Source organism: Pteropus medius, unplaced genomic scaffold, assembly GCF_902729225.1.
Source record: "Pteropus medius unplaced genomic scaffold, Ma_sr-lr_union100, whole genome shotgun sequence".
NCBI classification, from domain to species: domain Eukaryota; kingdom Metazoa; phylum Chordata; class Mammalia; order Chiroptera; family Pteropodidae; genus Pteropus; species Pteropus medius.
This window is the reverse complement of record NW_024349802.1, coordinates 20,095,157-20,119,590: the sequence shown is the minus strand read 5'-3', so window position 1 is coordinate 20,119,590 and position 24,434 is coordinate 20,095,157. Positions and strand designations below refer to the sequence as shown.

At 38.7% G+C, this 24,434-nt stretch overlaps 1 pseudogene; it reads right to left on the bottom strand.

Annotated features, from left to right (window-relative positions):
- Positions 1-22,954: 22,954 nt before the first annotated feature.
- LOC120581749 (uncharacterized) lies at positions 22,955-23,073 on the bottom strand (annotated as a pseudogene).
- Positions 23,074-24,434: the final 1,361 nt, after the last annotated feature.

Here is a 24,434-nt window from a genome sequence, read left to right as displayed (position 1 = left end):
TATAGCATGTGCTAAGCTTTTAGGATTCCCACTTGGATTTCTCACATCTCATTCAAAGTGAAATATCAGCTTAGTTTCAGTTCTGTGATGGGAGCTTTCTCCAAAAAATCTAGGTTGAGCGAACCGGAAATGAGCAGTTTTAGAAACAACATAATAGCTGTCTTCAAATATGTTAATTCAATTCATCAGATATTCATCCATGTTCTCCTATGTGGAGAGAATAGTTCCAGACACTGTAGAGTATAGAAGAAGGTATACCTAACAGTCCTGTTCTTGTGATATTCAGGAACTAGGGCATGTAAACATCCAACTACAAGACAATGCAGAAATATGGGCCATCAGATCTAGACCTACCAGAGGCTGGATATATGAGGAATGATTAAAGGGAATACAGATGTTCATGTCTCAGAAGAAAAGGCTTTAGATGGAGAGTAGACCCAAAACTGCTTTAAAACATAGAGGAATGTCCTGTGGATGATGAAGGGACTTTGTTCTGTGTGACTCCAAGGGAAGCACCACTATCAATAAGTAAAAGCTCCAAGGAGGATATCTCAGTTCTGGGGGGCGGGAAGGACTTGTAACTAGAGATGTCTGAAAGTAGAGTGAAGTTAGGTCTCCAACCCAGTAGTGACTACCTGTCTATGAGGACCAATTTCACTCTGGGACTCAATTTCATAGTGTTGTAGATAATGAGAAAACATCTTGTGGTTTACATTCTCAAAGTGTATCATACAGAATACTAGAATGGTGAGATGCTCTGTGACAAAAGGAGACCCTTGTTATTTCCAAAAAAAAAAATATTCTTCGTGTCTTGCAGAAATATCATCTGGTGATGGTATTTTTGGAAAAGCTGCTTTGTTATATGGGAGGTTAAAGTAATAACTAAGAGTTCGAAGGTGAGTATGCCTTCTCCCTTCTCAGACAGCAGTAATGACATTCTCTTTCCTTGACTCCACTTCTTTCTAACAAGGCTGTTGAGAATTTGTGCTCAGAAGGGGGATATTAGAAATGTGGAATTAGGGAGCTATGAAAGAAATGACCTGAACTCTGTGAGAGATCATATATTAGGAGAAAGCAAGCAACAGGGCTAAAACAAAGATCTAGACCTGTGTGTGGCACAATACTTCCCAGCCCTAAAACATCCTCCAGGAATCCTCAATTTGAGTGAGTCACTCCCAGATTTCTATGTGCATCCTGACTTCTTTCCTAGCTGTTAAACTGACTACTGGGCAGTTCCACCTAGATGCTATTTAGTCATCTCAAACTTAACGTGTTTTGATTCATATGCACTCCGACTATCCTAAACTTTCTCCTCCCCTGGTCATCGCCATTGTAATAAATGGTACCATCGTCATCTCTCACCAAGACATATATTAGGCTCCCAGTTTGCCTCCTTATTTCTACCCTTCTGTAATTCATTCTCCACACAATAATTTTGTACAATATAAATTAATCTTGCCAATCCTCTTTATTAATTAATAGACTTCAGTGTCTTCCCATTTCTCTTTATAGTAGTCAGTATTGTCACAGTAATGTTTCATAACTGTTTGGTGACCGTGAGCTACAGTCATTTCTTCTCATTCATATGTCTGTGAGTTGGATGGTTAATTCTGCAGGTCTCAGCTGGACTGAGCTGGGCTTGGCTCCAGGCTCCAGGTTTGGTTCAGGTATGCTCCACATGTCTCTTATTCTTTTGGGGGCCAGTGGGCTATACTATTCTCATGGCAATGGCAGAAACCCAATAGCAATCCTAGATGCACAAGCACATTTCAATCTCCTGCTTATGTCATGTCTGCCAACAGGCCATTGGCCATTGGCCAAAGCAAGTCACATGACCAAGCCCAAATTTAGGGGGCAGGGAAGTATACTCCCCTTCCACCATGAAGCTATCTGAAGTTGTCGATTTAAGCTACTTCTATATGGAGCAAAGAATTATGAGCAATGATTTTATCTACCATACACTTAGAAAAACATTTAAACTATTTATCATGGTCTTAAAACTGTAAGTGATTTTTGGCTCTTGACTACTTATCCAACACCATCCAGTGCCACTTTCTGCCTCTTCCACTATGTTCCAAACATACTGATCTTTCTTTTCATCAAATATGCCAGCCTCATTCCTGCCCTAGGACCTCAAGTCAGTTATTCCCTGTTCATGGAATGCTTTTCTCTTGTGTGGATCTATAGGCAATTGGTTCTTGCTGTCTTTCTATTTAAATGTTACTTCTGTGGAAAAGCCTGACCTTCAGCTTGCAGAGTTTCCTGTTTCATCTATTCCTTACTGCCTCCACTTGTTTTAATTTTTTCAAAGCATTGATTTCTGCCCAATACATTGTTACATATACATTTGTTGGTTGAATACATATCTTCTGCACTAGGAAGTTCCGTGAGATAAAGTACCTTATTTGTCTTGTTCAGTTTGGCATCTTCGGCATCTAGAACAGTGATTGGCACCTAGGTTTTGAATGAGTAAGAAAGAATATGTTAACACAGAAATCTTCCTGAGGAAATATCTCCCCAAACAGAATAAACATGTACTCAATATGGTGAAATGTCTGTCCCTCTCCTTTTTTTCTGTTTTACTCAAATAATAAATTTTCATTGTAGGAAAAAAATGAGAAAATGAGTATGCAAATCATTAAATTATCAAAAATTACCACTAAGAGTTATTGTACATCCTTCTAAGCTTTTTTTCTGTGCAAATGATATGCAACTGAAATTATCTTTATAGGCCCCATACTGCTTTTACTGTGTGTTTGTCATCTTTTCATGTCAATAATCACAGATCTGCATCATCTTTTATCGGTTACATATTATTCTTGCACAGCTGGGCATAAATAGCCTCGTGCTTCAAGCTTTGCATACATGTTTCATTAGTCCTTTGGATAAATTCTAGAGGTGGAATTGCTAGGTCAAAGGGCATTTATACTTTTTCAAGGTTTTTGAAACACATAGACAGTGAGCAAGTTGTACCAGTTTACACTCCTATCAGCAGTGTATGAGAATGCTGTGGCTAGCTATGTTATTTAATATCCTATCGGTCATTTCTAGTCTAATTCAGTGAAAAACAAAGTCAGCCTTTTCAATGTTCCTAACATTTTATGTAACCCAAAGGTCTGCAGAGCCTTGCAGCACACTGTGGGAAGTGATGCTCCAGGTCCAAGTTTCCTTTCCATGGACCCTCAGATAGAATTCTAGGGGCTCATGAACTTAGATAGCAAAACTATTACAGCTTTATTTTCACTAATCCATAACCGTAATTAAGATTGCCTTCAGTCATGACTATAAACAGGCCACAGTAGCACTAACAGTACATATGACTTCATCACCAATAAAAATCAAAGCTATTTTTTTTATCATATTTTAGTTGTTGCAGATATAATGATATCTTTCTTCTCCCTGCTGCTTTGAAATTATGGTAGTTATAGATACGCTGCTAGATCTTGTCATTTAATGCACTCACATAGAGCACATATATTACAATTTTCAGATGTATTATTTTAATGTATTAAATCTATGTTTCAGTATATTTGGTTTCTACTGTAATCATATGTATCTTAATCTAGATGTTAAAAACCATTAACATGCGAATGGGTCCTGAGGCTTCATCATCTTGTCAAAGGGATCCACAACACAAAGCAGTTTAAGGACATCAACAGATAAATAAGGCTGGTGTTGGTGAGTTCAGAGACCTAGTCTACAGCCAGGTCTAGGGTTGTTTGGACAGAACTAAAGTAGGCAAACTGCTTGGGGAAAGACCACTTGCTGGCTGTGGAGAGCATGTGACAGGAGATTTAGCAGAACTAGCACCCCAGGATCAGGAAAACACAGCAAAGCTACAGGAAGGATTTTTGGTAAGCCTTAGGCAAGGCTTGCGAACTGGTGATCCAGAAGTGAAAATCTGTCAGTAAGTGTGTTTTGCTTGGCCTCCACACACTTTTTAGAATATGAATTTGCATACCATCAAATAGGAAGAGTAGTGTATTTCTTCACGGTGCCTAATACCTCTTTTCATTTTATACTAAGCCTCTTTCATTCATTGATGCTATGCCATGCTCCTGTAAGCATTTGTTTGCAACTTTGAAGAAATCAGTAATAGAGATCATTGGAAAATGCAGTGAGCGCCACTATAGTGAGAGGCCTGAGTGCTCGTATATGGCTCCTACTAGATTAAAAGCTCTATGAGGGCAGCAGTTCCGCCTATGATGTAAATTACTGTGGGACCAGCATCTGTCACGTACACCAAAAACACTCCAAAAATGTCAAGAGCCAGGGCCAAATCTGCAGTCTCCACAATGACAGGAACACCCAGTGCCTGAGGGACTGAGGTCTCAGGCACAAGAAGAAGGAAGGGCAGGTATTCAAAACCCAGGAAAGAAACCAAAGTTAGATGTTCTCTGCCAGAAACTGAAGAAGCTGAGTGGGTAAGTTTTAGGTAGAAGGTCAATTAAGAATGAAACCAAGCAGAATTGGCCAAATATTTGCCTTCTCTGTATGTCTTTAATTTCTCCGCTTGGAAATAAATATTGGACTCAGGTGTGGGGCAAGATTAAACTTGTAAGTGGGGCCAAGAGCAGAGATAAAGGAACCAGGCAGGATTTTGGCTCATATCGGAGAGACGTTGCCTGGCTAGTGTCTGCCATATTGAAAGCATGGCATAGTTATCTGTGTCTGCTGAATAAGTGAGTACACTGGGTTACACGGTGTCTTGCCACTGCTTCATTGTGTATATTCTGCTAAACCGGGGATCACAAAAACTAAATGTCCACAGAGACCAGTCAGCACACATAAAGGAGTAAAGTGGTATCTATCAAGTGGCATGGACTATTGCAAATGGTTCTTGCCCCATCTGAAAGGGAGGAGCAGCCACTCAGCTCCAGACAATTGGCACAGAAGGATCTCTGGGCTATTGAAAACAAACAAACAAAACCACAAAAAAACTAAACTTCTATTTTTAATTTTTACTTTTCAATTAGAGTTGACGTTCAATATTAGTTTCAGGTATACAGAATAATGGTTAGACATTTATATTATCTGCGAAGTGATCCCCCAATTAGTCTAGTACCTACCTGGCACATATATAATTATTATAATATCATTGACTATAATCCCTATGCTGTACTTCACGTTCCCATGACTATTTGTAACTACCAATTTGTACTTCTTAATCCCTTCACCTTTTTCACCCAGCCCCAACCCTCTTCCCTTCTGGAAATCCCTAGTTTGTTCTCTGTATTCATGAGTCTGTTTTCATTTTGTTTATTTTGTTCTTTAGATTTCATGTGTAAGTGAAATCATATGGTATTTGTCTTTCTCTGACTTATTTTACTTAGCATAATACCCTCTAGTTCCATCTATGTTGCTGCAAATGGAAAGATTTCATTTTTATGGATGAGTAATATTCCACTGTATATATGTGCCACAGTTTCTTCATCCAATCATCTATTGATGAACATTTAAGTCGTTTCCATATCTTGGCTATTGTAAATGATGCTGTGGTGAACGTAGGCATGCATATGTTTTTTCAAATTAGTGTTTTGGATTTCTCCAGATAAATACCCCAAAGTGTAATTGCTAGGTCATAAAGTATTCTATTTTTAATTTTTAGAGGAATTTCCAGACTGTTTTCCGTAGTAGCTATACCAATTTGCAATCCCACCAACAGTGCAACAACAAGCTCCTTATTTTTCAAAATCAAGTGTAATTTTTTTAAATGTGAAATCTCCCTACATTAAAATCCTGGTAGTTAATTTGATTTAAAAAATAAACAAACAAAAAAACCAAAATGCATACATGGAAGCTACCATAGGTCAAAAAATTGACTTCTACAGATTGTTTATGTACTTATAGCCATCACGTTTCAATATTTGCCCAAATATGGTGGGGCGAGTGAGGCATTTCCCTTGGGTATAAAATTTAAGGTGGAACCAAAAAACTCAGCAATCAAGGTGAATTATGTTTTAAAGTAATATTTTCAAAAATAATCAGAAAAGCAGGACTATGCTGAGCTACATTAAAGCCTGAGGATAAAGGATAAATCAGTAATACTGATCGTGTCTTTATTTAAAAATGATGTTTTGTTCACCATGGATTTTGGGCATTAATTTTGATTTTAAAAAATACTTCGTTAAAATATTATTTATCTTGATTACTGAGATTTTAAAATTTCTAGCTGAGCGCTAGTGCCTCAGTCAACCTCGCCCTGTCTCCTCTCCTATATTCATTTCCTACACCTAAAAATTAAGGAGCTCGGGCCAGATCTGTAATCCCTAACCCTGTCTGAAGCCAAATGACCTAGGGAGCTTGTTGCATTACAAATTCCTGCATCTGAGCGCTGGAACTTCTGACACCTTAGGCCTGAGTGAGTTCTGGGGAAAGATCATGTCTAAAGATCCTGATCATCAATTCTGTGGGGAAACCACTGAGTTAGATGACTTTTAGGCCTCTTTCAGCTTGAATATTATAAGATTTTACCTTGTGTTCTTTTTCTGTTTTAATGCAAATACCCCTGAGATTATGGTCCATTAAGTCAGTAACTTCTCTATGTGAATTAATTTAATAGCTTGTTTTTCTCCTGATTTACGGACCCGGGAGCACAGGACCTGGGGGAGGAGGCGGATGGGAGGAGAGTGGAGCTCAAAAAGGGGCTGTACCCTCAAAGAGGTTCCACTGAATCTAGGGGACCAGGAATGTCCCTTGTCAACCACGAGCAACTGGAAATCGCTTTTAATCAATCTGAAAATAAATGGTAGCGAATGCCAGAGCATCCTCTCTTTGAAGAGATGTCAGGAACACTTTCAATCTTTTATCTTCCCGAAAACGGCAGGAGGAACGCCACTGGAATCAGCCCTGTAATTTCTACTCAGTAATTATACCTGTCACCACTTCCGACAGAGCAGATATAAATAGCCGGTTATCTTACTTTTTCTGCTTTTCTTTGTGTTTTTCTTTCTCCAACCACAGACTTTGGTGGCTGATGCTAATACTTGAACAGACAACAGAAAGCATTCACAGAAAGTGCACTGCTGGACGTTAGACCAGTGTTCCAAAAAGTCACACGCAGTAGATTGGGAGAATCTCATTTGCCCAAAGAACTCTGGTCTCTAAGATTAATGGCAGGTGACAGGGAGAGACAGGCACCAAGAGAAGGGGTTTTGCTTTCCATTTCTATTTTCATTTTGCTCCCAGTAGTGATGTGCACGTGTGTGCATGCCTGCTGCGCTGTGTGTGTTATTACACCCACGAACCTGGTCTCCTCTGTGCCTGAGTCAATCAGTGGAGGAAGTCAGGGCTTCTGGGTTAACCCTCTCAGGTCTCTGGAAAGCCATGCCAGGATGTCGCTGTCCTCAGGACTGGGCACAACAGGAATATGCCCCAAAATATTCCTTATAATAATGGTTATCACTTTTGCTAGTAATAATACTGCTTCACAGTTACGTAGGGCTTTACTTGTTCTTCGAAGAGATTTGACATCAATTATTTTGGAAATTCCCACCAGAATAAATATGTTATAGTGGAAAGAAGATAGATTTTGAAGTCAGACATACTAGCATTCAAATACCAGTGTTTCTGCTTGCTTACTTTGTTGACCTTAGATAAAATAATGTCTCTGAGTCTCAGTTTCCAAATCTGTAAAATGGGGAAAATAACAATGCTCAACCTCAGAGAATTTCTCTTAGAGGATTACACCAGATAATGCTATGTAGAGCCCTCCCATTATCTGTTACATAAGTTCTTAAACTCTAGTGACATCAGAATTACCCAGAGGGTTTGTGAAAACATGGAATGCTGGGCCCCATTCCCAGAGGTTTTGATTTGGTAGGTCTGGGGTGGGGCCTGAAAATTTGCATTTTTAAGTAGTTTCCTCTCTCAATACCTGTTATGGTCCTTGTTATATATATTCAATAAAAATATTAAGCACTCATGTTCCAGGCAATGTGTTTGCTACAAAGAGGAGGAAGACAGATATGTTTCTTCCCCTGTAGAACATACTCTAATGGGGAAGTCACATCTCTCCACACACTATCACTTAAAAAAAAAAAACAATTGGCACATTTAAGCATCCAAGAGTGATGGTTGAGGGATATGAGCTAGGATGGAGAGGGAGGCAAATGAAATGCTGACACCTACCACACTTATGGTTTATGTCATCAATTGCATGAATTATGTTTAGATAAATACCCAGAGACGGAGTAATGTTTCATAGGGTCTACAGCTTCTATATTTGGGAACAAAATTATGAGTACCAAATTGGGATAGAGCTATGGAAGGAACTGTATAAGAGTGAGGCTCTGAAACCTTAATTAGTTTCATTACCTTCTTGTATATCCTCCTCCATGCACAGTCTAAAATGTGTGTGCAGTTGGGGTCCCTGATATCAAGGAGTCTAGACATAACTGGCAAGGTTGACCCAATGTACCTGACCTAGAGCTGAAGGCATCTGCAAAGAATAAGAGCAAAGAAGCAGAGAGCAAGATAGGTGCTGGGAAAAGCAATCTTGGTTGCCATAGTGGGCAAGTCCTACTTATATCTGTTGGATAGAGGTCAGAGAGGCTGCTGAGCAGCTTACAATGCACAGGACAACCCCCCGAGGTTAATGGTGCTGACGTTTAGAAATCTTGACATAGAGCAGGAATGCTCTCCAGGTAGGAGATACAGGTAGGAAATGAAGGGAGCTCTACTCTTATGAGAATCACATCCTCTGCTACAGAGCCCCTGGTTCCTCTCAGCTCTGTCTGAACACTCTCCTGCAGACACTTTCATGGCTGGCTCCCTTGCTGCGGTCAGGTCTCTGCTCAGGGATCCCTTGGATGGATGCCTTCCCTGATCACCCACCCAGTCTAAATTAGCCCCTCCTCCTGTGCGCCCCCTAATCACTTTCTCTGCTTTCTTTTCCTTCTAAACCCTTACTCCCTGATACCCTCGGATATTACTTGATGGTTTATTGTCAGTGTTTCTCTTTCAAATGTAAGTAAATCTCATCAACTCAAGGACTTTGTCTTGTTCATTTTTCTCATCTTAGAACCTTGTAGTGTTCGTGACACGTAGTGGGTACCTAGTAAGTATCTGTTGAAAGGATGAAGAAAAAAGTTTTATTGACATGCTAGGGTTGTTGAGTAAGTGCTCAGTGAATATAGCCTATTATTATTAACATCGTAATCAGAAATATCATGTCCTACTTTGACTGCAATGTGATACTGACCAGAGGATTCTCATTATCTCAGCCTGTGGGAGGAGGTGGCTGATTCTCCCTTCCCGGGCCCTGTGGCTTGGCACCGGCCTCACATTTTTCAGTGTCGGCTTTGAGAATGAAGCTGACCAACTCTAAAGGGACTGCCATCCATCACTCAGTCCTTCCATCACCCGCTCTGCAAATGACAACCTCTGACAGGAAAGTGGGGGGAGCCGATTCAGAATTAATGCCCTGCATCTAGAAAGAGGCATGTTACGACAGCAAATATTCAGGGAGCAAATCCAGACTGTCAGATCAAGGGCAGAGAGGCAAACTCAGGTTCCCTGGCTGAGCTTGACTTTGCACCTAGGCAACTGCTTTGGCTAAGGCTCTCGAATAAATAAATACAACTCAGATTTTTCTTGTTTTAATTTGTAGAAGGGAGAGAACCGTGGGAATGAAAAATTGCCCAGATGGCCCATTTAGACATGATCCTGAGCAATGGGTAAAATGAACATTGAATGGAATCAATGTCATTTATTCAACAAACATTTACTGAGTGCCATCTGCCAGGTCCTGTGAAGAAACTTATTGTCATTTCCAAGAATGAGGAAAATGGGGTCCAGAGAAATGTAATAACTCGCCCAAGGAAAATCAACCAGTAAGTGGCTATTACTCAGACATAAGCTCATTCCCCCTTCCCAGCCTTTGTTTATGCTTTTCCCTTGGTTTGATCCCCTCTTCCGCTAGGTCTTCATCTGACTGGCTGCTTGTATTATGCAGAATTCAGCTCAACTGTCACCTCCTCATGGAGGCCCTACTTGATTACATTACTCATATTCACCTCTTCCTTCACTCAGTCACATAACTTTGCCTTTTTTTTTATATCATTTCTCTCACTAGCTGAAATGACCTAATTTAATCTTATCTATTAGTTAGCTAGCTATCTACCTACCTATCATTTATCTTCCCAAAATAGAATGTAAACTTTATTAAAGCGGGGCCTTTTCAGTATTCTTTACAGTTTCCAGCACTCAACTGAGGACCAGTACTTAGAAGTTGCTCAATAAATACTTATCAAATGATTAATTGGTGGTGATAGGCCGCAAACCAGATATGTCTAAAACCGAATTCTCCATTCCTAAGAGCTAATTGTCCTGTCTCTTGAAGAGCTCTGATTCAGTATGAAGTGCATACGTGTGAGTCACTCACTCTCGCCTGGTTTCAATTTTCTCAGCTTCAGTCTTCCAGACTCAGAGGGTTCCTCCAAAATACCAGCAAGTTAACACTTCAGAATTTTTTGGTTAATATCAAACATTACATATAGTAAGGCAATATACTATCTAAAAGTTAAAAAATTATCTTAAAAAAATAGTGTGTGGGCTTAGATAGTTCTGAGTTCAAATTCTGATTTCACTGCTTATCTATGTCATCTTTGGAAACTTTCTGAAGTGCTTTGATGTTAGGTTTCTCATCTGTAAGATAGGAATAATGATGCTTTGGAAGGTGATGTGTCACATATGTGAAAAACAGAGACATTCCTGGCACATGGGAGACATTGGACAAGTGTAAATTGCTGTTTTGCTTTAATAGGATCAGGCAACAACAGTGTGGCCAGTGTCAAATCCCTGAGAAGTTGCACATGGATATGGAAATATAAGGGCTAGTCCTTCTGCCAGGAGCAAATAGGAGAGAAAAGACCTGGGGGAAAGGAGAGGTTAAAAGAGTGTATTAACAGTCAGTATTAAGCACCAACTGTGTGCCAGCCTTATGATGAAAGAGACGCAAGCTCTAAATCTAATAAGGCATGTAGATAGATAGTGTCTTTTCTTATTCTTTGATTTTTGTTAATATTTTTATTTCTTTTTTCCTCCTTCCCTTCTTCTTTCCTTCTTTCTTTCCTCTTTCTATTCCTTCCTTCTTTTCTATGATCTTTCATTTCAGGCATGAATAATACAGAGAAAGGGCAAAAATATGAAGAAACTAGAAAAAGGTAAAAATATAAAGAAGAAAATGAGGCCCAGAATAATAAGATAAGATATATTTGCTGACCTACACTATAAATTTGGCTCTGAGTTTTCCAATAGCCAAAGAAAAGAGGGATAAGTGAGCATTTAAGATATTGTAGCCATAAAAACAAAACAAAACACCAGAATGCTTTTCTAGTCACTAAAACCAGAGAATATTCCATTTCTGGGTCTGCAGAGAGGCTACTTTTCCAAGAAACAGCATTTTCCATAACATTTCTGCTAAAATGCAAGAGTAAATGTTTTATAAAATGCCTGTCATTATCGTATAATGTCACAGGTCATACTAATAAAGTCAACTCTATAAGAATAACAACAAATAATTAATGTGGTCTAGATCTACAACTCCCTGGTGGGATGTCTGGGTCTGAAGGTGGGATGAGGACATTAATAGGAATATCATTTCTGTGTGTCCTCAAACAATTTCTATGTACATTTTTGCTCAGTGCAGAATTTTTGTTAAAGTCAGGGAAGCAGTGAATTCTTGGGTGATAGCAAGAATGCCATTGTTACCAGTTAAGTACAGATACATAAATATTGATAGCCAACAATAGAGGACAGATTTGATATTGTCTTAAGACATTTGAAGCACTTGATGAGGATGGATGCCTCATGTTGAGCAGTTCTAGGACTTGTGAGCAAGGCTAAGTATTTCCTCAGTAAACAATCCTCGGTTTGTGAAAATCCTGGACAAATGGACAACCGAAGCCTCCAGTTTGGCCTATGTGGCAGATTTTTAGAAATCATGTACTGGTGACTATCAGAGGTTCAACAGAGGTGAAATGGAACTGTCCGCATAAGACCTAGAAGCAAGGCTTTCATCTGTTATTTTCCTGATCTAGTGCTTTGTAACAAATTACCCTAAAACCTAGTGGCAGAAAACAACAGAGATTTATGATCTCACATTTTCTGTTGGTCAGAGATGGGGTAGAATCTTCACAGGGTAGTTCAGACTCAGGACAGTTCACCAGGCTGCAGTTGAGGTGTTGGCTGGGGATGCGATCCTTTTAGCTTGCATTGAGGAAGATCTGCTTCTAAGAAAAAGCTTACTCACATGGCTATTGGTAAGTCTCAGAAAACCCACCTCCAAGCTCACTCATATGGGCCCTTTTACAGGCTCACTTCGCAATGTGGGAGCTGGCTTCCTCCAGAAGCAAGTGATCCAAGAGAGAAAGAATCAAGGATGGAAGTCACAGTCTTTTTGTAACATAATCCCAGAAATGATATTCCATTACTCATGTGGTAGTCTAGTCATTAGAAGCTACTCAATAGGAGAGAATAATGTAAGAGTTTATCACATTATTTTATAATTTTATTTGGTAAAAATATCCTCCTCCTTCAAACAAATAAAAGTATTTGAGAACAACTTCCATAGACTATGGACATGATAATCTTAGCTTAGAGCAGTGGTTCTCAATCTTGGCTACACACTGGAATCACTTGGGTTGCTTTAAGAAACACTGATATCTTGGTGCCACTTCTAGAGATTCTTATTTAATTGGTGTGTGATGCAGCCTGGGAACTGAGACTTTTTCAAAAGCTCCCACAAGTAATTCTAAGATGTGGCCAAAATCGAGAACCGCTGGCCTAGATTATTTTCCCACAAGGTATTTTTCATCACCTAGTATGATCATTTAAAAATACCTTAATAGCGCATTTTAATAACATCAATCTTTGAATCTCGTGGTATCGTATTGAACTCTCAGAGATGAGCTAGTTGTGAAATGTAATAAAATGATCTAATGAATCGATCTGCTTATAGAGTCGTTACACTGAGCCAGCTCAATGTTATGATGAGGTGTTGGAGGGTGTCTGCCAAAAATGATTTTGGTTTCAAAACAGCTGTAATTTGGAGGTGTTTATTTTTGACAACAATTCAATAGCTGGGTTAGTGGTGTATTGAGGATATTCCTGACTCAGAAAAATAAACCCTCATCAGAAAAGTTATAGAAAGATGCCCTCTGTCTACTCACCATGTCAGGAGAACCTGTAACTAACTAGCTTACCCAGGAGTGATGTGAAGGCAAGAACATACCGATTTAAAATAACAGATCTTTGTTTTATCCCGCACTTGGACCATTATTTGACCTAACGAGATTTGATCTAACGAGAGCTCCTCTGTGTGTCCTGCTTCTCTTAGCGGGATTAAGATGACCATGAGATATACATATAACTGACAGAGTAAAGAGGGAGGCATCACGATGAGACACATAGCTCAGCTCAGCTTTTGAGGGTTGATTTTTAAAAAGTTCATAAAAGGAGAAATACGTTAATCATGTGGGCAAAGCAAAGTTATTTAATCCAGAGCTAAAGACAACCAGAATGAAAAAAAAGGAGGTTAAAATAAAAACTAATGAAAAAAACTGCAGATACCACCTGTACACCAGCCACAGAGATTAAACAATTATGCTTAAAAACCATGCAAACAAAAGTAATACACATGTCTGCTTCATGGGTGCCCCTTGATGCCAGAAAATGTATGGCATAAATAAACATAAACAAAAGTGAATGATGCTTTTCACATTGGAACTGCTAATTATTGGATATGGATTATAAAAATCATTATTATAATTACTACCACCACTACTGAACTGACTAGAGACATAGTTACTGTATTACACGCTCTATGAACATTATCTTACTTAATACTTACAGTAGTTCTGTGAGTTAGAAATTACTGCTTCCATTTTACTCATGAGGAAATTGAAGCACAGAGAAAGTAAATAACTTGTCTAAAGTCACACAGCTACAATGTGGTAGGGCCAGGACTTTAATTCAGATCCACTGATCTTCAAACGTACCCTTTGTGAAGTATGTAAAATGTTATATGTGGGAAGTGAGCTGGGCTATACGATTTCAGAAGAAAATTTATTTCTATGAGCTGGGTTTAAGATAATTTTGCCCATTTCTGTAATTCTGAGTTACAGGGTCAGTAGAATCCCAAGACTCAGAAAGTCAAGTTCTTTTGGCCTCATGGTATCTCATGGCCCCTTGACTCTTGTGCACAGAGTGAAAGAATGAAAGAAAAAAATGCTGTTTATTCTGTGTCTAAAAGATTTCTTCTCCAAGTAACAAGCACAAGTATAGTAAATAGCTAAATTGTCCTGAATTTAAAGCAGAGCTGCTGCTCATGAAGAATATCGATCTGAGAAACACAAAATGGAATGTCTCAGGAAGGGAATCATCATACATTTTAGATGAGATTTATTGTTAGCTAACCTGATTCCTAGGATTTAAAGGAGAATGAAAATGCGCTATATTTTGGTCCAAACCATGTCAAGAGGGCCTAGGTAATTCTAAATGGTATAATCATAGGAATCTTCTAGAAAAAGCAGTTGCTCAATCTGACCCTTGAAAGACATGTGAAATTTCTAGAAGCAGACAAAAGGAGTAGTGACGTGTTTGGGCTGGCTCCTGGGAGCCGAATGTGCACATCTCCTGTCAACTCTGAATTCAATGACATCCAAGTGGGAGCTTGAAATTAGCCATAGGGAAAGTATTTACACCATGGAAATTGGCGAATGCTATAAATCAGTACAGGCAGATCACTGAAAAAGAAGTTAGGGATCTCTTCAAGTTGTAGATGCTCAGAAGTGTGAATATACATTGGGTGAAGTCTGGTAATACAGGGTATCTGGAGGAGAGTAATGGCAGATGAAGCTGGCAAGTTATGACTTAGCCAGATGATAGGAGTCCTTGAATGTCAAGCCAAGGAGGCTTGATTTTATAGACACTCCACCCATCCCCAAAACTTTATGATATAATCCCATTTGTATTGTGAGCTGATCATTTCAGTGCCACAGTCACAATTAGACTGAAAAAGCGAGATGTTGGAAGCAAGTGACCACTTTAAGAGGATGTAGTAGTACATAGCACAATGGCAATCTGATAGAGGCATAGAGAAGGTAGTAACAGTGATGTGGGAGGAATACAATAGACAAACATAACACGCAGGGGAAAGAATTTAGAAAACTTGACAAGCCGTTAAATGGGAGCTATTGGGGGTGAAGTAGGGGGCTCTCCAGTACTACTAAAGCCACGCCAGGGACAGAGTTAACAGTGTTATTTACAAAAATAGGAAAGACAGGGGGAACAGTATAACAGAGTGAAAAGTAATACCCTCAGTTGCAGACGTGTTGAATTTGAAGATATTTTGGATCTTAAGAAATTTCAATATAGATCTCCAGAGAGAGAGGTCAGAGATAGAGATAATAGATAATGATACAGGTCAAGGGCGTGGAGGATAGAACACAGGAAGAGACACAAGGAAGATAAAGAACATTTCAGTAAAACTTTCCATCACCTTTTCATTCATTTAATAATCCACATGTTGAACAAACACCAATTATGTGTTAGGTAGCCTCGAATCCTACCTTGTCTGGAACACTCCCAGCTAATATATATTTTTTTGACCCAATAGAGTTGTAATAGCATCCCTTGCTACTCTAAAAAATATCCCAGTTTGGATGATAAATCATATCCTTAACTATGTGTACCACAAACAGTGCCACAATCAAAAATTTAATGATTAGCTTGCATGGACTCTGCTCTTAAATAGCTCATCTAAATATTGTTCCTTGTGTCGTGGGTTGTGGAAGTAAAAGAAAAGTTACGCCTTCTTATGTCATGCAGTTTAGTCTGGAGGTGAGGATGCCCATATCCATCTCCACAGTAATTCCAGTACTAGAAGGCAGGGACAAGTGAGTGTGAACAGCATAGCATCAGTCAGTAAGCACTAAAGTACTAGAGAAAGATCCATTAATGGGATGGATGTCTTTATTTTTCCCTCCAGATCTGTTTTCTGACTTTTCCACTCTTCTCTGTGCCCAGGGAGCCCAATATGCATGGGCTGTTTTGTTTTCTGATTTCCAGTGGGTTTGGCAAACGGAAGGAACCAACAGTAGATCCCAGGAGAATTAGACAGGGGCACTTACTCCTTAGGATTCCTCATGCTAAGTCACTGTAAGTTGGCTGCTTCCCTCTACTATAGCAGAGCTCCATACAGGTAATACTCTCTGGATTCCAGTAACCACTCCCTCTCCTTATTCCTGAATGAGTAGAGGTATCAAAGCTCAAAGGTGGATTTAGCATTGAACTTCAGTGGCTTTCACTTGCATAAGTCCCTTCTACACTCTGGGAGGAACCTCACCGATGTATTGATATGGTCATGTGTTTTTGGATACCTTCCTAGAACATGATCTTGTAGTGGTCAGAATTCTAAAAACCATGCTTAGATTCAATGTCCTAATCCTTGGAACCTGTGATTATGTCATATGGCACAGGTGACGTTAAGATAGAGTAGGCCTGACCTAATCCCATGAGCCCTTAGAAGCAGAGAGCTGGAAGGCACATAGCTTTAAAGCAGGAGCAGGGTTTGACGTAGCAGTGCTGATTTGAAGATGGAGGGCGTCACATGAGAAGGCATGAAGGCGACTTTAAGGAAGTGATGGAGGCCCCCAGTTGATAGCCATCAAGGAAACAGGGACCTCAGTCCTATAGCTGCAAAGTACTAAATTCTGCCAACAACCTGAGTAAACTTGGAAGCAGATTTCTCCCTAGAGCTTCCAGGTGAGGACTTAGCCTGATGCCTTGATTTCAGCTTTCTGGTAGTTTGAGCAGATAAGCCAGAGAACTTTTGACATAGAGAACTGTAGGCTAATAATTGGTGTTATTTTAAGGTGTTAAGCTTGTTCTGTTAAATTGCTGAAAACCTAGAGACTCATTAGGAGAATCAAAGTGATATTTGTCATTGTGTGTGCTATATACATGCATGTATGCTACATGTACATAAAGCACACATGCAGAGTTTGTAATAATTTGTTATGCAACAATAGAAAACTAATACAGATATTTCAACTTATATTGAATAAGACTTTTGTCTCTTTCTATTCTAACTTCCCTTTGTCATACTTCCCTTTGTGTCAAGTCATGTGGAGTGGCCCTGGAGGTTTGGGGAATCTGACTAAGGGAAACTTGAGTTGGGTATACATTTAGTTTGGATTAAGTGGGATATCATTTTTATATAGTTCACAGTCATTTCCATGAATAGTTTTGGGTAGTCTTCCTTGTAAGGGAATGGCTTCCAGAAATACTCTTCTAATCTGTGCTGGTTCACCTGTCATCATCATGAAGCTATGCAGGATCAGAGGTTGAATGTGACATGTCCTACAGTATCTGACATAGGAGTAACTGGGGCCCGGAGGAGAAGTTAAGTTTGAAATATAGAGAGCCAAGAGCTCTTCTGTGGAAAATTCTTCCAAATCTTATAGAGCACATGTAAAAGAAACTTGGTACACATTTTCCTAGAACTCAAAATAATTGTAAACATTTACATGACATCATATAAAATGATTCACGAAACTGAAATAAGAAAAAAAACTTAAAATTTGAGAAAACCTCAATTTTTTACTTACATCATAACAATGTACATGTCATTACCATAATTATTCATGAAGTAAATCATTGCCATTTGAGAAAGCTATCAAGAATATGCAGCCAAAGATTTAGGGAAAAGGTATTACAGCATTTCATCAGGCAATTCATTAATATAACTATGCCACTTTTCTGGCTTTTATAGTTTTTGTGGCAGTTGTCAGTTTTGTTTAAACTTGTAAGTTATTACAATTTATTTTCTCATTTAAAAACATTCACTTACATTATTAATTTTATATTTGCAATTTTGTATTCTTTTTATTAAAGTTAATAAAGTGAGCGAATAAATCTCAAGTCCCACAAACCTGGGACCTCCCTGTAAGCCTTCTCGTTGCTATTAGTCTTGGAGTACCGCATGATGTCTCATCAGTTTTCCTAAACGTCCCCTACAACCTGGTAAAAAGTGCTTTATTAAATTCCTTTCAAATTTCCCAGTGGAGTGTGCCATCTTTTTCTACATGGTGCCCTACCCGATACTTTCATTGTTGTGTTGAATAATCTTAAAGAATGATTAGACTCTCATAATGCGTAGGAGGAGGGAGTGGTCTATTCTGGCCAACAGAGTTGCAAGAGCTGAGGGAAGGACAGAGAGCACTGAGGAGCCCTGAGCAGGGCTGGAGCAGCAGTACAGTTCACAGTGGGCATTAGCAATACGTGTATTAGAACTGATCATTTAAAGTTCTGCACCCATAAGCCACACTTGCCAAATTTAGCCAACTATTATTTTTGCCTTGAGACCATCTCTTATTCTCATCTTGTGTTGCTCTTGGAGACAGTAACCTTTAACAGATTCAGAAGCTTGTTCTGCTAAATTGCTGAAAACCTAGAGACTCATTAGGAGAATCAAAGTGATATTTGTCATTGTGTGTGCTATATACATGCATGTATGCTACATATACATAAAGCACACATGCATGTGCACACATACTACCAGGTGGAGAGATCAGCATAGAGGCCATTTCACAGAACCGGGAAGAGTCCTCTCAGTGGGCCATAGAAAGCACTGTTTCTCTAAACAATGCAGACAATATCAGAAACATTGCAAAGGGCTAAATGAGAGTTAAACATTGTTTCCTAATCCTTAGGACTGCTTTTTGGCATGCACATATCCTGATGATGAAATTTACCGTGCCTTCTGTTTTTTTTTTTTTTTTAATAACTTAAGTTAACTCATGTTCAGTGGAGAAAATTTGAAAAAAATGCAACAAAAAGTGAATAAAATATAATAAATATTATTACCTATCAATATCTTACTACATGCTTTTAAAATACTTTTCTATATATATGTACATTTTAGATGGCATTATCCTTCAAAGATTCTTCTATAGATTCTTTTTTTATTTAGCGAAATAGAATGGATTTACCATGGTCACAAATTTTTCTTTGCTTGCTCCAGAAATTAAACATGATCATTCTAGAAAATGTACCAATAAATATAAGCAATCCCCCACACACCATTCAGAGCTGTCATCATTCATATTGTTAATGATGGTCCTTAATAACATTTTGATACAATATAATTTTTAATGACTGTGTAATATTTTCTCATATAAATACACTATAATTTAGTGAAAGAATAATCCCATAATTAGGTATTAGGTTGTTTTCAGTTTTTCACCATTATAAATAAATCTGAGATGAATGTTCTTGTCCATCCACTTTGCGTGTGTGTGTGTGTGTGTCTGTTTATCTTCTTAGGATGAATTCCACTTTTAATGATCAGCATGTTTAAAAGCTGGAGAAGTCTGAAATGATAAATGGCTCTTAATTAGGCAGGTGCCCAGGGCTTTGCAACCTTCCTCAAAGAATAGGCTCCCTTGGGCGATTGCATCATCTGTTGACTTGCTGGGAGAGTGTTAGAACCAAAAGCCAATGATATTCAAGGAGCATAATATAGTATGTCTTAAAATCTAATTACATCTAATCTATTACCAAACATGTAGCTAGCATTCCAAAATGTTTTCCTTAGTATATGTAAAATGCATACTTAGAGAAAATCTTATTTTTCTGCAAAATCTCTCCTCCTTTTTCTGCCCACCCAATTCTTACCATCCTTCAACCTCTAGTTCACTGGTTCATAATATTGTTGGGGTTGTCGAGTGCTTAGGGGAAAACCTAAGGACCCATCTCCAAAGGAGCACAAATGTACTTACTGTCTCCAAGCCCAGAGCTCCTCAAAGAGTCATGCTTCTCTTCAGTACTTCACTAACATCGAATGAACCCTATTATTCTTGAGTGCGGGTAGCCCAGATCCCTCCCTAAGCATTTCTGGGTCTCTTTAGGGAATTTGTACATTTGTTCTGATTGCTGCTTATCAACGACTGGTCTGGACTGGTAGAGGCGTCAGTCCCCTCTTGCAGCTGAAGAACATTTCTTCACATCATGCCATACTCTGTGATCTATTTGCCTGAAATATCTATCACTAAATGGCTCATCAAAGTGGTCCCTCAAAACAAAGATAGACCTGCATGAAGAACAAATTCTAGCTTCACTCTAGAATTCAGAACAGATTTTTGGCATCCTTCCCCATGCCATCATTTTTATAAATTCAATGATAATTTTAATCACTTATCTCCAATAGCTAAAATAAATTGCTAGAAGATTTAAATACCAATTAGTCTCAATTACACAACTACACCATTGAGCTGAGTGTTTTAAAATGTTTTAGATCCACCCTCAAGCCTTTCCATAGATTCACATTCTAAATACTTGATCCATCTGAAGCCCTTTGAATTTTTTCTCTGACCTGTACCAAGATCTACTTCTGAAAAGTGCCCACCTCCCAAATGATTACTTGCTGGGGTGTTAGTCTATTTCACAAACATTGGTCTAGATTTTTGATTGCAAACTCTTTGAAGGCAGAGATTTTGTTTTTACTTTTATTTTTAGCCACACCAAACACATCATCTAACAAATACTGTACTGTGCTTTCTTGTTTCACAGGTGTTATTGATCGTGAGATTGCACCTTCAGAAAACAAATAATAAAAGCTTTTCAGACAAACAAACAAAAAACCATGATGTTAAATGTACATATTGATTGGTAAATGCTCAATTTTAGAAGCATTAATGTGGGGTTAGAGGGAATAAAGAAGTTCATCCTAGAGAAAATCTGGCATGGAGGAATATGGACTCTCATACTCTAGGACCTCAAAGGTCAGTTATTCCAGCCTCTCAGCAAATTCTGGAATCTTTCCAGAGCAAGTGTGCTTGATCTAGAGTAATGAATGGAATTCAGGGAATACACATACTCTAGAAAGTATAGGGAAAACTGTGTTTGTGTGTATGCGTATAGATTTTTCTAAGGAAAGGATCAACTTATTTTATTAGCCTCTTAAAGCCATTACTGGTTTCAATATTCTTAAGAATAATTAATCTAGGTACTCCTTATGGGCAATCATCTAGTCTGAGTTTGAGTATCTCCAAAAGAGTTTATTCAGTTGTTCGGTTCTTCCCAGTGTTAAAAAGCTTTTGCTAAACTTGACCTAAAACTTTCTGCCATATGTTTGACCCCGGTCCAGAATATCTATGTTTGTTGGATGTTTTCTATATAAATAAAATTTTTTATTATAAATAAAATTATATATATTGATTAGTAGCTTGATCAATATATATTGGCTTACTAATATAAGAAAGTCCATGAAATCAGATTGATTATTTTTCTTTTCAAACAAATCTAACTTTTTATTGTCATATTTGGGGCTAATTTAGAATGTGAACAATTTAAGAAATAAGCTAATTTGGTGGAGAAATGTCACATAGGTACTGCTCAATAAATGTAAACCGAATGGGTTAATTTGATGCAAGTGAATGAAAGGTAGGCTAACTGAAATATGTGAAATATGAATTTCCAAATAAATTAATTAATGTGTATATTAATAAGTAACTTAAAATGCATGGGTCTAAGATCATAGGCTTAATATATTTAAATTATTAAGTTTCTCTTCTGGACTATGCCAATATTATTTATAATCTCAAATAGTTTCAGTGTAAGATGTCCACTTCTTCCGAAGGTAGATTCAGTCTTCCATCCTCTCATCTATTTATTCATTCACCCAACAAACGTTTACTGACTGTCCTGCATATCTTAGATAAAGAAAATATGGTCTGGTGAAATATGTTAGACACTGGGAAACAAGAGTGAACAAGAAAAGCCCATGACACTAAATAATAACTGCCACCAAAACTACTGGTATCATAGAATTTTCTATTTAAAGACCACAGTAGTGATTACTTTTGTTCAAATTCCCCATCTTATTGATAGGAAAAATAGTCCCAGAAAAAGACATAAGCAGTGGGAGATCTATATTTAACAGATTTATGGTCCCAAAAATATAAAACAAGGAAACTAGAATGAGGTGTAGATTATTAAGAAGGCTCCTAATTTAGAGAACATGTTCAGCTGCTCTCTTATAAACATAAGATCCTTAGAAACCTGGCATAAATTAACATAAATCCTGAAAAATAAACCATGAAAATTCACTTGCATGCATACCTACATGTATACTTAACCGTATAAATAGTTTTGCCCTGTTGATGAGAGCCAACAAGGCAGCATGTGGTGGAGAAGCATCAGGAAGAATCAGAGGGTTGAGGAGCTGGTCTTAGTTCTACTGATGATGTGCTGTGTGGACAAAGTGTTTCAAGTGACTCGTCTGTAAACTGAGAGGGCCAAGTACAAAGGTGGCACCTTCTAACACAATAACAGTAAGCACCACGGCTTTCTGGGAAGGGTTTTTGTTTGCTTGTTTATTTGTTGTTGTTGTTGTTATTGTTTTGGAAGCATCACCTAAAACAAGGATGGCAGGTATGAATTCTGCAAGGTAGCCTGTTCTCTGGCCAACCATGGAACTTACTCTAGCTATACTGTGACCACTTACAGACCTCGCCGGAAAGCCAAGTCTAATGAACTTGATGTTTCTTCCAAACACTTGATAGAAATTCTTCATTTTTTCCCTGGCATGTAAGTAGTCACTCACTTGGCTATACATATGGAGGAAAGAAGGGTGGGGAGAGCTTAGGAATCCATCGTGGATTTTTTTAAAATATCATGGAGACCCCACAAGGCATTGATTGGCACCAATAGCACTGCTTTTTGCAATAGTTGCTAATCGATGCTATTACATTAAAAGGTGAATGCAGACAACAGAGAAATTCAAAGCAGAAAAGTGATAGACAGTGATGAGTGTTTGTTTATTTATTTATTTATTTATTTATTTATTTATTTATTTATTTATTTTTAGGCGAGGCAACCCTTGATTGACCTCACAGATTGCAAGGACCTTGTCAGCTTACTATGTCTTATTTTTTATTTTATTTTTTTATGCCTACAGCACCTGGTCTTCCTAGGTGGTCTCCCACCTAAGTGCTAACCAGGCCCGACCCTGCTTATCCACCAAGATCAGATGGGATCGGGCTTGTTCAGGGTGACATGGCCATAGGTAGACCAGTGATGAGTATTTTAACAATTTCTTAGAGGTTGGGGTTGTGGGGGAGATGTGAAGTGGGCTGTATAGCAGGAGAAGTCCCAATTACTCTGGGTCCTGTTCAGCCTCTCCAAAACTACCATTAACAGACCCAGAAGAGAAGGGGTGAACAGAAGAGAAAGAATGAACCCCTGATGTCTAGTGAACATGTTAAATTTGTCAAAGATCTTAATGTAAACTCTTCATGAGGTGAAGTCAAATTCATTCATTCACTCACTCAGCAAATGTTCATTCAAAATTTGCTATGTGCCAGATCCTGTTGAGTGCTAGATATTGAGCCGTTAGCCAAACACCACTGACTCTCCGGGAGTTTAGCAGTGGAGCTCATGGCTTTCCTTTTTTTTATTTTTTAAACTGTTCTGTGAGATAGGCAAGATAGGGTTCTTGCCAAGCAGGGCCTGAGGCAAAGATTTTGATGCAAATGGGTGTACTTGAAAATTAGTCCCAGGAAGCACAGGGAGGGAATATGCATATGAGGTAAGGAAGGGAAGTAAGCTAAAAAGGGAGGTTGTAAATGAGTGGGTCAGCAGTGTGGGAAAGTGGGGCTCAGTATGCTGGGGGGCCCCTGAGAAACTACGTAGAATACATCTCAGAATTGACCTATGCAAGGTGCAGGGAAGCTGAGGTATTCATTCATTAGCTCCTGTCCCTCACTGGAGGTTGAGACTGCTTCGGTTATTATCTCTCTGGCACATCAGTGTGCCCTGCTCCAGCCAGAGACATAGGCAGGAAGAGAGTCCAACATCCTCGGGAGTGCCCAGGAGCCATCTGGAAGAGCTGAGAGCACATGGGCAGGGCACCAACAGCGTCTACACAGTAATCATCTCCATTTTATAGAAAAACAAAACAAAACAAAAAACATACAAACAACAAAAGTCTAGATCTCTCCAAACACTAACACAATGAGGCTTGAGAGGTCACCCATCTAGTATTAGAGTTCGAGCCAAAATCCAGTACTTTCTTTACTGCAGCCTCATCCTAAAACAGGATCAAGCTCTCCACCAGCCCCAGATGGAAAGGCTTGGTGTATATCTCTGAATGGTGAGGAAGCAATATCTCTGGAAGATTGTTGAGGACAGGTTGGATTCCTGGGCCAGGTTTGCAGACCAAGTCCTTTCTTCTTAGTGACTTCTGAGTGAGCAGCCCCAGAGTAATATTGCGATTTATAAGAAATATATATTTTGTCATTCATATAATCAGAGTACAGGTCTCATATATACTTGGTCTTTCTACAGCTTCTAAAACCCTTGGAATTTCCTCTGGAAAGAGCTGTAGAAGTGTCTTTCTTTTCATTAATGAGATGATTTTTGGAAAGCCC